General features: G+C 47.1%; 2 long non-coding RNA genes across 14 annotated transcripts in view; one reads left to right on the forward strand and one right to left on the reverse strand.

Annotated features, from left to right (window-relative positions):
- The window catches only part of LOC137312864 (uncharacterized), a 1,008,715-nt gene that overhangs the window by 815,082 nt on the left and 175,162 nt on the right, over positions 1 to 18,471 (forward strand). The gene's annotated exons all lie outside the window — the stretch shown is intronic.
- Positions 1 to 18,471, reverse strand: part of LOC137312865 (uncharacterized) — a 157,370-nt gene that overhangs the window by 33,940 nt on the left and 104,959 nt on the right. For all 13 annotated transcript variants that reach the window (XR_010960879.1, XR_010960871.1, XR_010960882.1 and 10 more), the window contains one exon: positions 3,851 to 4,016. This is a non-coding gene — a long non-coding RNA (uncharacterized lncRNA). The remainder of the gene's footprint in view (positions 1 to 3,850; positions 4,017 to 18,471) is intronic.

The raw sequence follows: 18,471 nt of genomic DNA on the forward strand, positions 1-18,471 counted from the left end.
GAAACAGGGGAGACAGAGAAGCGGAAGACAAAGGGTAATAGATGGGGATGAGACAAGGAGCGTAGAGAGAGAGGCAGAGAGAGAGAGAGAGAGAGAGGAAGTGGGAGAGACATGGAGTCGAGCTTGAGAGCGTGCAGAGAGTGAGGAGAGTGTGACAGACTGAGAGAGAGAGGCCGAGAGAGAGAGGGGGAGAGAGAGAGGGTCTGGAGAGCCAGTAGAGGGAGAGCACGAGTAGAGAGCGAGAAGAGTGAGACACAGAGATGGAGAGAGGGGTAGAGGGAGGGGGACAGGGAAAGTGGGAGGGACTCCCACCTACCGATCTGCTCCTCATATCACTCAACACAACCACCCAAACCTTCTCACAATATCCCTCAACTAAACTTACCACCTTCTCACCATATCCATCAACCCCACCGACCGAATTACTCCCCATATCACTCAACTCCACCTACACACATTCACACAATATCCATCAATCCCCACTTAAACACATTCTCCACATATACCTCACAAACGGCTAACCAACTTCTCCTCCATACCTCCTACCCACCTTCTACCAAGATCACTCAACCCCACATAACCACCATCTCACAATATCTCTCAATCATAACCTACCCGCCTTATTAACATTTCCCACAATCACACTTACCCAACTCCTCACCATATCGGTCGACCGCACCGACACACCTTCTCCCCATTTCACTCAACTACACCTACCCATCTTCATACAAAATCCCTCAACTCCAAACTACCCATCATCCCCCGTGTCCCTCAATCCCCACCTACCTATCTTACCCCCAAATACCTCAATCCCCACCTACCAACATTATGACCTTATTCCTCAATCCCACGGACACAACATCTCACCTTATCTCTCAATACCACGTAAACACCTCCCATATCCCTCAAACCAGAACTACACACCTTCTCCCCATAACACTCAACCCCAGCTACCCCCATTCTCATAAGACCCCACAATCCCGACCAACACACATTCCCACCATATCCTTCAATCCCAAACTAACCACCTTCTCCACATATCCCTCACTCACACCTACCTATCTTCTCCCCATATTCCTCAATCCACACCTGCCATCTTCAGACCTGATTCCTCGGACACTCCTATCCACATCCCCAAAGACCACAATCCTCACCCACACAACCTCTCGCCATATCCCTCAATCGCACCTACCCACCAACACACCTTCTCTCCACATGCCTCAACCCCACCTACCCACCTTCTCACAATATCCCACAACCCCCACTTACCCACCATCCCTTCATTTCACTAAATCCCCACTGAAGCACCTTCTACACATATCCCTCAACCACACCTACTCACATTCTCATCTCATCCGTCAATGCCCACATACCCACCTTCCCCACTTATCCCTCAATCCCCACCTACCGACCTTCACAACAATTCCTTCAATCCCCACCAACCCATATTAGCTCCTTATACCTCAATTCCACCTAATCAACTTCTCACCATATCCCTCAATACACAACCACCCAACTTCTCACCATATCCCTCAATCGGGCCGACACACCTCCCCATATCCCTCAATTCACAGCTACACACCTTCTCCCCATAACACTCAAACCCACCTACCCGCATTCTCAAAACATCTCTCAATCACCACCTACACTTCTTCGCACCACATCGCTCAATCCCCACCTAACCGCTTTCTCTTCATGTCCCTCACTCATACTTACCCATCTTCTCCAAATATTCCTCAATCTGCACATATCCATCGACTCACCAAATGACTAAACTCACCTACGCAGTTTTTCAAAAAATCTCTCAACCCCACCTTCCAACCTTCGACCATATCCCTCATAACCACCTTCACGCCATATCATTCAATCCCCAACTACTAACGTTGTCCCAATCCCTCAAACCCATCTACCCAACTTCTCACCATGTCAATCAATCCCAACGAACCACATCCCCATATACCTCAATCAACACATACGCACCTTAGCCTCCTATCCCTCAATCCCACCTCCGCAAACTTCTCAGCAATGCCCTCAATCCCCATCAAACTACCTTCCCTCCGTATCCCACAAATTCACCGACGCACCATCTCCACAGATCACTCAAACACACCAAACCACCTTCTCACTCTATCCAGTATTACCACTTACCCACCCTCTCACCATATCCGTCAACACCACCTACCCACATTATCTTCATATCCCTCAATCCCGACCTATACACCTTTTCCCCGTATCACTCAACCCCAACTTCCCACATTAAAAAAAATCCTCTATCCACAACGACCTCCCATATCCCTCAATCACCTGAAGACATCTTTCCGCCATATCCCTCAATCCCCACTTAATCATGGGTGACTTTCATCTGCATATAGACTGGCCAAACCAAATTAGCAATAATACCGTGGAGCATTATTTCCTGGAGTGTGCAGGAGATGGTTTTTCAAACCAATATGTTGAGCAGCCAATTCGGGAACTGGCTATCCTAGATTGGGTATGGTGCATCGAGAAGCGGTTAATTCATTAAATTGTTCTGCGGGGTCCTTTAGAGGAGAGTGACCGGAACATGATATAATTCTTCATTAAGATAGAAAGTGAAGGAGTGCAATCCGAAACTAGGGTACTAAATCGAAGGTATGAGGAGTGAGTTGGCTGTGATAGATTTGAGACCTTCATTAAAAGGCATGACGGTGGATAGGCAATGTCTAACATTTGAGGAACGAATGCATGAATTGCAAAAGTTATACGTTCCATTGTGGCACAAAAAGACAAAAGGACAAAAGGCCCAACCATGGCTAACAGAAGAAGTTAAGGCTAGGATGCGATGCAAAGTGGAATCATAACATTTTGCCAGAAAATGCAGCAAGCCAGAGGATTGGGAACAGTTTAGAACGGAGAAAAAAATGGTCAAGAGATTGATTAAGAGGGAAAATAGAGAATGAGAGTGAACTAGCTAGGAACATAAAAGCGGACTGTAAAAACTTCGACAAACGGGAATATTGTATTGAGATAGACGATCAGCCATGATCATATTGAATGGTGGAGCAGGCTCGAAGGGCCGAATGGCTTACTCCTGCTCATCTTTTCTATGTTTCTATGACTCGGAGGCCAAGATTTCCACCTTCAGCAGGTGGTGTCAGATCGACCGTCCATTACACACCCTGTCACATTTTCACTTCCATTCACTTCGATACCATTGAAAGTAATTGACAGAATATTATGGGCTGATTGCATGCAATTTCCTAAAGTGCTCTGCCGGGGAGTGACGCTCCACCGCAAGTTCCACTGCCCGGATTGTGAGTCCGCTGAAGGCAGAATTAACCCCCGGTGATGAATGGGGGAGAACAAAACCAGGCACGGCCTCGGTTTCGCGCTCCCCACTGTTTGTTTGATTCGTTTCAATGTTCGGTCTGAGGCATTTTAACCATTTTAACATTTTTGTTCTTGAAATGTCTCTCATTTACTCCGCAGAAATTTTTGTCATCTCTCAATTCCTCAATATCCTGAAATAGATTCCAGGTCAGTGAAAGCATGAAATTCCCTCTAACTCCTGTTTGTCGCCTCCGTTCTGTCCTTTTCCCAGTTCCACTAAAACTGTTTCACTTTGTTTTCAGTCAACACTACAGTCATACCTGAACCGTCACCCTGTCCTTTGTCCAGATACTGACCGATCCGCTGGGTATTTTCACCTCTTCCTTTCATTGTTTCAGATTCACAATAACTGCAGTTTGACCCATTTATTTCCAGTTTTGTCTGTTTCTCTTCTGTTCCCTTCTCTGATTCTAAGATCTGATATCTTGTTAGTTTTGTGATGTTTAAATAATCCAAACTCATCCTGTCCCCTCCCACTTACCCGATGTTCTTGTCCACTGGAATGCCTCTCGTATGTTGTCAACGAACTGTCTCCGTCCATCCCTTCTTCAACTGCCGGTTCTAGTCTGTCCCGGTAGAATTTCTTAAACTGGATCAGTTGGTAACCGGCAGACTTTGTCCAGAACTCAGTGATCGTAGTGTTCGGTCTGTGAACAACAATGGAGAAAAATACACATTATCGACCGTCCATCCGGGCGGCTACATTTGCCCTTAAACCAAACGACTGACGCCTCCTGTGAGCCACGTTATCAAATTCCTTCTGAAAACCCATATATGCCGCATGTGTTACAAAACATTGACATATATAGTCACGTCTCAACAAGGCTGTATCAAATTTGTCAAATACAATGTCAAACGTCTACAGTTAATCCGTTCTCACCATCTCCGAATTTGAAATGCTCACTAATTACGTGACTGTTTAATAGGGATGTGCTTTCATTTCCTGATCATTCTGTGTTTGTTTGAAAGGGGTTTGCTGTCAGTCCCGGATCTTTCTGTGTCTGTTTAAAAGGGCTGTGCTGTCAGTCTCGGATCAATCTGTGCCTGTTTGAAATGGGTGTCCTGTCAGTCCCGGATCATTCTGTGCCTGATTAAATTGGGTGTGCTGTCAGTCCCAGATCAGAGAATCAAGTTGCTGTGCAGAGCCTGAACCCATAGACGTCTCGATCACACTGGAGATCACAACCAACTGAGATGAACTGGGGCATAAAAAGGTTTCAATTAATGAAAAAAATAGTTCAAACAGGAAGTATTGACCCGACACAGAAATACGGAGATCAGTGGAGCCTGTAGCTAAGGCAAAGTAGTTATGAAGGGAGATTTTAATTTTCATATAGACTGGGACACGGAGGCAATATATTTCTCGAATGCATCGTGGACAGTTTTCTGAAACAATGTCATGGAACTGAGAGGTTACACATGTCAGAAAAGAGAGAACAAGCTGAGGCTCTTTTCTCTCGAAAAGAGAAGACCGAGGAATGACGTTATCGAGGTTTTTAAGATTAATGATGTGTTTGTTAGGGTAGATCTGGAGAAGATGTATCCACTTGAAGGGGAGACCAGAACCACGGGTCATTATTATAAGATAGTCACTGATAAATCGAATTGAATCGAATAATGAATTCAGTGAAAACGTCTTTACCCAGAGACTGGTGAGAATGTGAAACTCGCTACCACAAAGGGTAGTTGAGAAGAATCGCACAGATGCATTTAAGGGGAATCTGGATAAACACATGAGAGAGAAAGAACATAAGAACATAAAAAATGGGAGCAGGAGGAGGCCATCCGGCCCCTCGATCCGGCTCCACCATTCAATCAGATCTTGGCTGACCTTCGACCTCAACTCCACATTCCCGCCCGACCCACAAATCCCTTGATTCCCCTAAGCCCAAAAATCTATCAATTCCAGCCTTGAATATGCTCAACGACTGAGCATCCCCAGACCTCTGGATGGAGAATTCCAAAGATTCACATCCCTCTGATTGAATAAATTCCTCCTCATCTCAGTCTTACATGGCCCACCCCTTATCTGAAGACTATTTCCTCTTGTTCTAGACTCGACAGCCAGGGGAAACAATCTCTCCGGATCTATCCTGTCAAGTCCCCTCAGAATCTTATATTCTGTTTTATATGTTTCAATGAGATGGCAGAGGAATAGATGGACATGTTGATGGTGTTGGAGGAAGATGGATAGGCGTGGGGTGTTTTATAGAATAAGCACCGGCATGGACCTTGTGGTGTGAATGGCCTGTTTCTGAGCTGTGCAGTCCACGGAATTCTGGAACCTTAGCCTACATTCGGCCCGTCATGCCTGTGCTAGCTTTTTGAAAGAACTGCCCAATTTAGTCCTACATCCCAGCGATTTCCTCATCACCCTGCAAATTATTCCTCTTCAATGACATGTCCAATTGCCTTTTGAAAGTGCATATGGAATGTGGTTTCACCGTTCTTTTAGGTATTGCACTCAATCTCATAATAAACCTCGGTGAAAAAATGTTTCTTCATTTCCCATCGAGATATGTTGCCAATTATTTTTTATCTCACAGATGAGCGGTAGGGAGAGAGAGAGAGAGAGAGAGAGTAGAGGGCGTGAGAAAGACTGAGTAGAAGGAGACAGAGAGGGTACAGACAGAGAAAGTAGGAGAAAGAGGAGAGTAACTTGAGGAAGAGAGTTAGAGCGAGAGTGGAAGGAGACAGAGAGAGTACAGAGAGAGCACGAGAGACAGAGATAGAGAGAGAGGAGAGGAGGGTGAGAAAGAGAGAAACAGAGAGAATAGAAGAAGACAGAGAGGGTAGAGGGGTAGAGAGGAAGAGAGGATGAGACAGAGACAAGAGGAAGAAGGAGAACACAAAAAGAGAAATAGAGTCAAAGGGGAAGACAGTGAATGAACACGGAGAGAGTGAGAGAGAACGACAGAGGGACAGAGAGAGGGAGAGAAACAGACAGAAAGAGAAACAGGGTAGAGACGGACGGAGAGAGGGAGAGACAGGGACAGAGCGAGTGATAGAGACTGGTCAGAGAGAGAGAGAGTCGAGTGTGTGTGTGTGTGAGAGAGAGAGAGAGAGAGAGAGAACAAGGATCACAGCATCACAGGGCGTTGGAATCACTGAGAATGGGGGAAGGCAGTGATCTCTGGAGAAGGCCCAGGCTTCATCAAAGTCTCTGTTGGTAGATGTCACCCGGTGTGCGACTGACACCCACACACAGAGAATGGGAGAGAGAAGAGGGAGCTTAACTCTCCATCTCACGCGTGCGGTACCTGCCTTGGGAGTGTTTAACGGGACACTCTGGAGGCGCTTTCACTCCCTATCTAATCCGTGCTGTACCTGTCCTGCGAGTTTTTGATGGGACGGTGTCTTGGGGCCTTGACTCTGTATCTAACCGGTGCTGCACCTCCACTGGGAGTAGTTGATGGGACACTCTGGAAGGGTTTTCACTCCGTATCTAATCCGTGCTGTACCTGTGCTGGGTGTGTTTAATGGGACAGTGTAGAGGGGGGATTTCTCTGTATCTAACCTGTGCTGTGCCTGCCATGGGAGTGTTTGATGGGTCAGTGTAGAGGGGATTATACTCTGTATCTAACTCGAGCTGTACCTGCCCTGGGAGTGTTTGATGGGACAGTGTGGTGGGGGATTTACTCTGTATCTAACCTGTGCTGTGCCTGCCAGGGGAGTGTTTGATGGGAGATTGTAGAGCGGGCTGCACTCTGTATCTAACCCGTGCTCTTTCTAACTTGTGAACAGTTCAGACTGAAGTGGTTGATATTCCTCATGCCTCTCATTCCGAAGCATTAAACACTGTGACAGTGTTTTATTTTGCTCCGCCCTGTTATTATAAAACTCTCTCTGTTCACCTCAGAAGTTTCTGCCTCTCGCATGGATCCGTGTTCCACCGGCAGATGCCCCACGGGTCAGCGCTGAGTGTGGTTATTGTACCATGGGGTGTATCACTGCCAGTCCACATCATGTGCTCATAATGTGGACTGGCAGTGATACACCCAACGACTCCATCCCTCTCCCTGGCGAACGTCTGGTGCAGAAACAGACCATTCACAACCCTCGACTTACGATTTGACCCAGAGCTGAAATTCCGACCACATATTCTATCCATCACAAAGTCCGCCAACTTCCATCTCTGTATCTCGACCGTCTCGCTCACGTCTCTTCTCACCTATTGCTGAAAGCCTTGTCCGTGCCTTTGTTACCTCGAGACTGGACTATTCCAATGCTCTTCTGGCCAAACTCCCATCTTCCACCCTTCAGTAACATCAGCTCATCCAAAATTCAGCTGCCCGTATCCAAATTCGCACAAAGTCCTGTTCAATCATCACCCCCTGTGTTCGCATTGGCTCCCGGTCCGGCAACGCCTCGATTTTAAAATTCTCATCGTTGTGTTCAAATCCTTCCACGGCCACCGATCCCCCTATCTCTGTAATCTCCCCCAAGACTACAACCCCATCCTCCCCCACTGAGGTTTCTGCACTCCTCCCATTCTGGCCTCTCGCGCATTCCCGAATTCCTGCACTGCACCATTGGTGGCTGTTACTTCAGCTGCCTGGTCCATAAGCTCTGGAATTTCCTGCCTCTGATTCACTCTCCTCCTTTGTGACGCTACTTAAAAAGCAGCTTCTCACGATATCCCTCAATCCACAACTGCCAACCTTCTCCCCATATCACTAAACCCCACCTACTCGCATTCTCCCCATTACCTTAATCCCCAACTGCGAACCTTCTCTCCCAATCGCTGAACCCGACCTACCCACCGTCTCAACATATCCCTCAATCCCTACCTACCCAGCTTCCCACCTTCCAACCATATCCCTCAATCCCCAACTAGCAACCTTCTCCCTACATTTCCTAATTCCAACCTACCCACTTTCTGCCCATATTCCTTAATCTCACCGATCCATCTTCTCCCCATATTGCTCACTCTCACCTGCCAACCTTCTCCCCTTATCCCTCATTCCCACCTACACACCTTCTCAAGAGTTCAGAACATACTCCTTTCATTAAGGTGTGTTTGGAGACTGAGAATCACTCCCAGGAGTATTCCAGTTTCTGAAGGGGTATAAAGAGCTAATTTGTTCATGATACTCAAACTTTCATTCAAACTTTGAATCAACTCGCACACTCACCTGGTTGACTTAAATGCGCTCTGAAATATGGCCTCGGTATCAGACAGGCGCACCCAGCCCAGACGGGCCTGCAAAGTACTTCTCACTAACGTCTGTGAACTGGTGCCAAAGTTGGGAGATCTGCCCCACAGACTCGTCAAGCAGTAACCTGACATAATCATTATGAGCCGAGGCTCAGTCGGTAGCATCTCTCCTCAGAGTCAGAAGGTCGTGCGCTCGGACCCCACACACACCAGAGACTTGTGCATCTTAATCCAGGCCGACAATTTCCTGTGCCAGTACTGTGGGAGCGCTGCACGCTCAGAGGGTCAGTGCTGAGGGAATGATGCACTGTCAGTGGAGCAGTACTGAAGAAGCGCCACAAGGTCGGTGGGTCAGTATTGAGGGAGTGTTGCACTTTCGGAAGGTCACTACTGAGAGAGCGCTGCAGTTTTGGAAGGTCAGTACTGAGGGAGGGCTGAACTCTTTGAAGTTTCGTCATTTGGATGAGATGTTAAACCGAGTGCGCTCATCTCAGTCTTAAATGGCCGACCCCTTATCTGGGGAATGGGGAATGCCTATTCCCCATTGGACTAGATTCGCCAGTCAGTGGAGTCACCATCTATCCTGTCAAGTCCATCAGAATACTATATGTTTCAATGAGATGAGAAAGGAATAGGATATGTTGATGGGGTTAGATGAAGAAGGGTGGTGGGTGGCTCGTGTGGAACACAAACCCCGGCATGTATCTATTGTGCCGAATGGCCCGTTTCTCAGCTGTACAGTCTAAGTATTTCTGGAATCTTAGCATATATTGGGCCCGTCATTCCCGTGCTGGTTGTTTGAAAGAACTCCCCAATTTAGTCCTACACCCCAGATTTTGCCCCATAACCCTGCAAAATAGTCCGCTTCAATGATATGCACACTTTCCTTTTGAAAGTGCCTGTGGAATGTGGTTCCACCGCTCTTTCAGGAAATGCATTCCAAATCATAACAAACCTCAGTGAAAAAAATTTGTCCAAATTTCCCCGAGATCTTTTGCCAATTATGTTATTATCACAGAGGAGAAATAGAGAGAGAGAATATTGGGCTGAAGAAAGAGAGAATGCAGAGAGAGACAGAACGAGTATAGTGAGAGAGAAAGCAGGAGAGAGAGAGAGATAGAGAAAATAAGGTGAGAAAGAGAGAGAGAGAGTAGAGAGGCAGAGGCAGAGGACAGGATGAGACAGGGTAAGGGAGAGAGAAGGTGATCACAAGAAGAGAAACTGAGACAGAGGGGAAGACAGAGAACGATAAGGGGGATAAGGAGAGAGACCGACACTGGGCCAGAGAGATAAAAAAAAAGTCAGAGAGAGTGAAAAAAAACAGGGGAGACAAACAGAGAGAGTGAAAATTAGCTCAGTTGGTTAGATATTAATACCAAAAAGGGCGCAGGTTTGATCCATGTAAGGGCCACGAACGTTTTTATATTGAGGCGCAGTATCTTCTCTTTATTTTAGACTGTGAGCGAATTATAAATGCAAAGTTCGGAAGGAAATTCACTCAGAACAGAGCATCGGAGAAGCATTTTCATGTTGGTGCTGTCAGTCCTGGATCATTCCGTGCCTGTTTAAAATGAGTATGCTCTCAATCCAGGATCATCCTGTGTCTGTTTATAAGGGGTGTGCTGTCAGTCCCGGATCATTCTGCGTCTGTTTAAAAGGGATGTGCTGTCAGTCCAGGATCATCCTGTGTATGTTTTAAAGGGGTGTGCTGTCAGTCCTGGATCATTCTGTGTCTGTTTATAAGGGGTGTGCTGTCAGTCCTGGATCATTCTGCGTCTGTTTATAAGGGGTGTGCTGTCAGTCCTGGATCATTCTGCGTCTGTTTTAAAGGGGTGTGCTGTCAGTCCTGGATCATTCTGTGTCTGTTTTAAAGGGGTGTTCTGTCTGTCCTGGATCATAGACTCAAGTTACTGTTCAGAGAATGAAATCGTAGACGGCTCGATCATACTGGAGATCACAACCAACTGAGGGGAACTGGGGCATGAAAAGCTTTCAATTAATGAAACAAATACTTCAAACAGGAAGAATTGAGCCCCCACAGAAATACGGAGGTCAGAGGAGCCTGTAGCTAAGGCAAAGCAGTCACAATCGGAGATTTGAATTTTCCCATTGTCTGCGTTATAGTGCATCTCGGACAGTTTACTGAAACAATATCATAGAACGGGGAGCATATAACTATCACGAAAGAGAGAACAAGCTTGAAAAGAAAAGACTGAGGAGTGACCTGATAGAAGTCTTCAAGTGTAATGACAGGTTTGATAGGGCAGACGGAGAGAAGATGATTTCACCAGCGAGTGAGAGCAGACCTCGGGGTTATAAAACGAAGCTGGTCACTGATAAATCCAATATTAATTCAGGAGAAACTCCTTTACCCACGGAGTGGTGAAAGTGAGAAACTGGCTACCATAAGTGAGCTGAGGCGACGAGCAAAGATGCTGTTAAGATTAAGCTTGATAAACACACGAGGGAAAATGGAATAGAAGGATATGTTGATTGGGTTCGATGAAGAAGGATGAAAGGTGGATCATCTGCAGCATAAGCAACGGCATGGACTCTTTGGGACGAATGGCTTGTTTCTGTGCTGTACAGTGTATGTAGGGGGTAAGAGAAAGAGAGAGAGTAAAGGGAGAAAGAGAGAGTAGAGGGAGAGAGAGAGAACACGAGAGAGACAGGCAGAGACAGACAGAGAAAGAGATAGAGTTTGAGCAACAGAATATCGAGAAAGAGAGGAGGGATAAGTAAATAGAGACAGAAGGAGATGTTTTGGAAATGCCTGTGAGCTCTTGGCAGCTGAACAATAGCCACTTGTTGCTGCTTCAATGGATTTGCTCCAAGAAGAATTTCGACAAAAACAGCAATTTGTATCTTAACATCAATCGGACTGAGAGACTGGAACAGACATCGAAGGAATGGAGAATGAGCGAGAATGGGTGAAGCCATTGATCTCTGGGAAAGGCCCAGGCTCCATCCCGGTATCCGTTCGTTTATATCACCCGGTGTGGGATTGAGACCCACACACAGATCATGGGAGAGTGCAGCGGGACTTTTACTCTGTATCTAACCTGTGTTGTAACTGCCACGGGAGTGTTTGATGGTACAGTGTAAATGGAGCTTTACTCTGTATCTAACCGTTGTTGGACCTGCCCTGGGACGGTTTGATGGAAAAGTGCAGAGGGAGATTGAATCTGTTACTAACCCCAACTTCACCTGCCCTTGGGGTGCTTTATGTGACATTGTAGATGGAGCTTTACTCTATATCTGACCCATTTTATACCTGTCCTGGGAACACTTTAAACGAAGGTGGTTGGCATTTCCCATGCCTCATTTTCCAAAGCATTAATTCCGTGACAGTGTCTCTGTTGGTGAGCCCTGTTATTACAAAAATCCTTCTCATCTCACCGGAAGGTTCTGTCTCTCACTGGTGTTCGGTTACTCGAGCAGTTCCTTCACAGGTCAGTGCTGAGTGTGCAATTGGATCATGGTGTTTGGAGGGGGGCATCATTCCCAGGGCCCACTATTGTGCAGACACAGAGAAAGTAGATCGTAGTCCAGACACTGAGAATGCAGATCAGAACAGATATTGAAAGAGGGGATCATAGCCCAGACACTGAGAGAGGCGATCACTGACCAGACAGTGAGAGAGGACATCACAGTCCAGACAGTGAGAGGGGATCACAGTCCAGACACTGAGAGAGGCGATCAGAGTCCAGACACTGAGAGAGGCGATCACAGTCCAGAAACTAAGAGAGGCGATCAGAGTCCAGACACTGAGAGAGGTGATCACAGTCCAAATACTGCGAGGGTATTACAGTCCAGACACTGAGAGAGATCAAAGTCCCGACACTGAGAGTGTGGATCACAGTCCAGCCATGAGAGAGGAGATCACAGTACAGACACAGAGAATATCAGGAGCAATTTTTTTTTTAAAATGCACTCAAGGGTTATAATCTCTGGATTATTACCTTAGCCAGGTGCAAATAGTCGGAGGGATAAGCAGATTTGGGAGGAGAACACATCGATGAAGGAGTGGTTCCATTTCGTGGGAGACTGGCACCTGCACTAAGACAGGATAGAACCTTGAATATATTCAATGACTCAGCATCCACAGTCCTCTGGGTCGAGAATTCCAATGATTCACATCCCCCTGAGTGAATAAATTCCTCCTCATCTCAGTCTTACATGGCCGACCCCAAATCTGAAGTCTATTTCCCCTTGTTCTCGACTCGACAGCTAAGGGAAACAATCTCTACGGATCTATCCTGTCAAGTCCCCTCAGAATCTTATGTTCTATTTTCGATTTTTCAATGAGATGGCAGAGGAACAGATGGACATCTTGATGGGGTTAGATGGAGATGGATCGGCCTGGGGTCGTTGAGAGCTTCAGCACCGGCATGGACCTATTGGGCTGTATGGCCTGTTTCTGAGCTGTGCAGTCCACGTAATTCTGGAATCTTAGCCTACATTCGGCCCGTCATGCCTGTGCTAGCTTTTTGAAAGATGTGCCCAATTTAGTCCTACAACCCAGCGATTTCCCCATCACCCTGAAAATTATTCCTCTTCAATGACATGTTCAATTGCCTTTTGAAAGAGCCTATGGAATGTGGTTCCACCGCTCTTTTAGGTATTGCATTCCATATCATATCAAATCACGCTGAAAAAATGTTTCTTCATTGCCCATCGAGATATATTGCCAATTAATTTTATCTCACAGAGGCGCGGGAGAGAGAGAGAGAGAGAGAGAGAGAGAGTAGATTGCGTGAGAAAGACAGAGTAGAAGGAGACAGAGAGGGTACAGACAGAGATGGTGGGAGATACAGGAGAGTAAGGTGTGTAAGAGAGATCGAGAGAGAGAGAGTAGAAGGAGACAGAGAGAGTACAGACAGAGAGTGTACGAGAGACAGAGATAGAGAGAGGAGAGTGGGGTGAGAAAGAGAGAAAAGGAGAGAATAGAAGAAGACAGAGAGGGTAGAGGGATAGAGGGGAAGAGAGGATGAGACAGAGACAAGAGAAAGATCAGGAGAACACAAGAAGATAAAAGAGACAATGGGGAAGGCAGAGAACGACCACAGGAGAGTGAGAGGGACCGACAGAGGGACAGAGAGAGGGTGAGAAACAGACAGAGAGTGAAACAGGGGAGAGACGGACGGAGAGTGTGAGAGACAGGGACAGAGCGAGTGACAGAGACTGGTCGGGGAGAGAGAGAGTAGAGAGAGAGAGATCGAGAGAGAGAGAGAAACAATCAGGATCACAGCATCAGAGGGCGTTGGAATCACCGAGAATGGGGGAAGACAATGATCTGTGGGGAAGGCCCAGGCTTCATCCCAGTCTCTGTTGGTAGATCTCACCCAGTGTGCGGCTCACACCCACACACAGAGAATGGGGGAGTGTAGAGGGAGCTTTCCTCTGTATCCAAACTCTGTTATTCATGACCTGAGAGTGTTTGAAGGGATAGTGTAGATGGAGCGTAACTCTCTGTCTAACTTGTGCTCTACCTGTCCTGGGAGTATTTGACGGGACACTCTGGAGGGGTTTTCACTCCTTATCTAATCCGTTCTGTACCTGTCTTGTGAGTTTTTGATGGGACAGTGTCGAGGGGGAGTTAATCTGTATCGAACCGGTGCTGCACCGATCCTGGAAGTAGTTGACGGGACACTCTGGAGGGGTTTTCACTCTGTATCTAACCCGTGCTGTACCTGCCCTGGGAGTGTTTGATGGGACAGTGTAGAGGGAGTTTTACTCTGTATCTAACTCGTGCTGGACCTGCCCTGGGAGTGTTTGATGGGACATTGTAGTGGGGGTTTTACTCTGTATCTGACCTGTGCTGTACCTGCCAGGGGAGTGTTTGATGGGACAATGTAGAGGGGCTGTACTCTGTATCTAACCCGTGCTGTTTCCAACGTTTGAACAGTTTAGACTGAGGTGGTTCATATTCCTCATGCCTCACATTCCTAAGCTTTAAACACCGTGACAGTGTTTTATTTTGCTCCGCCCTGTTATTGTAAAACTCTCTCTGATCACCTCAGAATGTTCTGCCTCCCGCATGGATCCGTGTTCCGCCGGCAGATGCCCCACAGGTCAGTGCTGTGTCTGGTTATTGTACCATGTGGTTTATCACTGCCAGTCCACGTCATGTCCTCCCGAAACAGGCCGAACCCACCGACTCCATCCCTCTCCCTGATGCTGAAACAGACCATTCACAATCCTTGACGTCCGATTTGACCCTGAGCTGAGATTCCGACCACATATTCTCGCCATCACCAAGTCCGCTGACTTCCATCTGTGTAATTCGCCCGTCTCCGCTCCTGCCTCTTCTCATCTATTGCTGAAACCCTTATCCGTGCCTTCGTTACTTCGAGACTGGACTATTCCAATGCTCTTCTGCCAACCTCCATCATACACCCTTCATTAACTTTAGCTCATCCAAAACTCAGCTGCCCGTATCCTAATTCGCACAAAGTTTGGTTCAATCATCACCCCCTGTGTTCGCATTGGCTCACGGTCCGGCAACGCCTCGATTTGAAAATTCTCATCGTTGTGTTCAAAACCTTCCACGGCCATCGCTCCCCCTATCTCTGTGACCTCCAACAAGACTACAACCCCATCGTCCCCACTGAGGTCTCTGCGCTCCTCCCATTCTGGTCCACCGCGCATCCCCGATTTCCTGCACTGCACCATTGGCAGCCGTGTCTTCAGCTGCCTGGTCCCTAAGCTCTGGAATTTCCTGCCTCTGATTCACTCTCCTCCTTTATGACGCTACTTAAAATTCACCTTCTCACGATATCCCTCAATCCACAACTGCCCACCTTCTCCTCATATCACTAAACACCACCTACCTGCCTTCTCCTCATATCCCTTAATCGCCAACTGCAAACCTTCTCTCCCAATCGCTAAACCCGACCTACCCACCGTCTCTAAATAACCCTCAATCCCACCTTCCAACCATATCCCTCAATCCCCAACTAGCAACCTTATCCCCATATCACTAATTCCAACCTACCCACATTCTACCCATTTTCCTTAATCTCAACTGTCCATCGTCTGCCCATATTCCTCCCTCTCACCTACCAACCTTCTCCCCTTATCCCTCAGTCCCACCTACCCACCTTCTCAAGAGTTCAGAACGTACTCCCCTAATTAAGGTGAGTTTGGAGACTCAGAATCACTCCCAGGAGTATTCCAGTTTCTGAAGGGGTAAAAAGAGCTATTTTGTTCCTGATACTCAAACTTTCCCTCAAACTCTGAATCAGCTCCCACACTAACCTGGTTGACGTAACTGCCCTCTGAAATATGGCCTCGGTATCAGACAGGTGCACCGAGCCCAGACGGGCCTGCAAAGTCCTTCTCACTCACGACTGGGAACTGGTGCCAAAGTTGGGAGATCTGTCCAACAGACTCGTCAAGCAATAACCTGACATCGTCATTATGAGCCGAGGCTCAGTAGGCAGCATCTGGCCTCATAGTAAGAAGGCCCTGCGCTCGGGCCCCACACACACCAGAGACTTAAGCGTCTTAATCCAGGTCGACAATTTCCTATGCCAGTACTGTGGGAGCGCCGCACGCTCAGAGGGTCAGTACTGAGGGAATGCTGCACTGTCAGAGGAGCAATACTGAGGAAGCGCCGCACGGTCGGAGAATCAGTAATTAGGCAGTGTTCCACTTTCGGAGGGTCAGTAAAGTGGGAGTGCTGCACTGTCGGAGGGTCAGTACTGAGGGAGTGCTGCACTGTCGGAAGGTCAGTAATGAGGGAGTGTTGCACTGTCGGAAGGTCAGTCCTGAGAGAGCGCTGCAGTGTTGGAAGGTCAGTACTGAGGGAGGGCTGTACTCTTTGAAGTGTCGTCATTTGGATGAGATGTTAAACCGAGTGCGCTCATCTCAGTCTTAAATGGCGGACCCCTTATCTGGGGAATGGGGAATGAATATTCCCCAATGTTCTAGATTCGCCAGTCAGTGGTGTCAACATCTATCCAGTCAAGTCCCCTCAGAATACTATTTGTTTCAATGAGATGAGAAATGAATAGGATATGTTGATGGGGTTAGATGAAGAAGGGTGGTGGGAGGCTCGTGTGGAACATAAACCCCGGCATGTATCTATTGTGCCGAATGGCCTGTTTCTCAGCTGTACAGTCTAAGTTTTTCTGGAAACTTAGCATATATTGGGCCCGTCATGCCTGTGCTCGTTCTTTGAAAGAACTCCCCAATTTAGTCCGAAACACCAGATTTTGCCCCATAACCCTGCAAACTAGTCCTCTTCAATGATATGCCCACTTGCCTTCAAAAAGAGCCTGTGGAATGTGGTTCCACCGCTCTTTCAGGAAATGCATTCCAAATCATAATAAACCTCAGTGAAAAAATGTTTTCAAATTTACCCGAGATCTTTGGCCAATTATTTTGTTATCACAGAGAGGAGAGCTGAAGAAAGAATATAGAGCTGAAGAAAGAGGGAGAGTGTATAGAGAGACAGAACGAGTATAGTCAGAGAGAGAGCAGGAGAGAGAGAGAAACATCCGGAGAATCAGGTGAGAAAGAGAGAGAGAGTGAGAGGGGATGAGACGGGGTAAGAGAGAGAGAAGGTGAGCACAAGAAGAGAAACAGAGACAGAGGGGAAGACAGAGAAAGATAAGGGGGATAAGGAGAGAGACCGACACAGGGCCAGAGAGAGAAAAAATAAATCAGAGAGAGAAAAAAAAAACTGGGAAGACAAACAGAGAGAGTGACGATTAGCTCAGGTGGTGAGAGCGTGATATTAATGCCACAATGGGCGCAGGTTTGATCCCTGTAAGGACCATGAACGTTGTTTTTTATGAAGAGCGCAGTTTCCACTCTTAATTTTAGACTGCGAGCGAATTATAAATGCAAAGTTTGGAAGGAAATTCACTCAGTACAGAGCATCGGAGAAGCATTTTCATGTTGGTGCTGTCAGTCCCGTATCATTCTGTGTCTGTTTAAAAGGGGTGAGCTGTCAGTCCAGGATCATTCTGCGTCTGTTTTAAAGGGATGTGCTGTCAGTCCCGCATCATTATGTGACTGTTTATGAGGGGTGTGCTGTCAGTCCAGGATCATACTGTGTCTGTTTTAAAGGGGTGTGCTGTCTGTCCTGGATCACAGACTCAAGTTACTGTTCAGAGCCTGAAACCGTCGACGGCTCGATCACACTGGAGATCACAACCCCCTGAGCGGAACTGGGGCATGAAAAGCTTTCAATTAATGAAATAAATACTTCAAACAGGAAGAATTGAGCCCCCATAGAAACACGGAGATCAGAGGAGCCTGTCGCTAAGGCAAAGCAGTTATGAACGGAGATTTCAATTTTCCCATTGTCTGCGTTATCGTGCATTTCGGACAGTTTACTGAAACAATATCATAGAACGGGGAGGATACAACTATCACGAAACGGAGAACAAGCTTGAAAATAAAAGACTGAGGAGTGACCTGATAGAAATCTTTAAGTTTAATGACAGGTTCGATAGGGTCGACGGAGAGAAAATGATGTCATCCGCGAGTGAGAGCAGACCAAGGGGTTACAAATTGAAGCTGGTCACTGATAAATCCAATATTAATTCAGGAGAAACTCCTTTACCCAGGGAGTGGTGAGAGTGAGTAACTCGCTACCACAAGTGAGTTGAGGCGACGAGCAAAGATGCTGCTAAGATTAAGCGAGATAAACACACGGGGGAAAAGGGAATAGAAGGATATGTTGATTGGGTTCGATGAAGAAGGATGAAAGGAGGATCATCTGCAGCATAAGCAACGGCATGGACTCTTTGGGACGAATGGCTTGTTTCAGTGCTCTACAGTGTATGCAGGGGGTAAGAGAAAGAGAGAGAGCAAAGGGAGAAAGAGAGAGTAGAGGGAGAGAGAGAGAACACGAGAGAGACAGGCAGAGACAGACGGAGAAAGAGATGGAGTTTGAGGAACAGTATATGGAGAAAGAGAGGAGGGATAAG

This window comes from Heptranchias perlo, unplaced genomic scaffold, assembly GCF_035084215.1.
Source record: "Heptranchias perlo isolate sHepPer1 unplaced genomic scaffold, sHepPer1.hap1 HAP1_SCAFFOLD_44, whole genome shotgun sequence".
NCBI classification, from domain to species: domain Eukaryota; kingdom Metazoa; phylum Chordata; class Chondrichthyes; order Hexanchiformes; family Hexanchidae; genus Heptranchias; species Heptranchias perlo.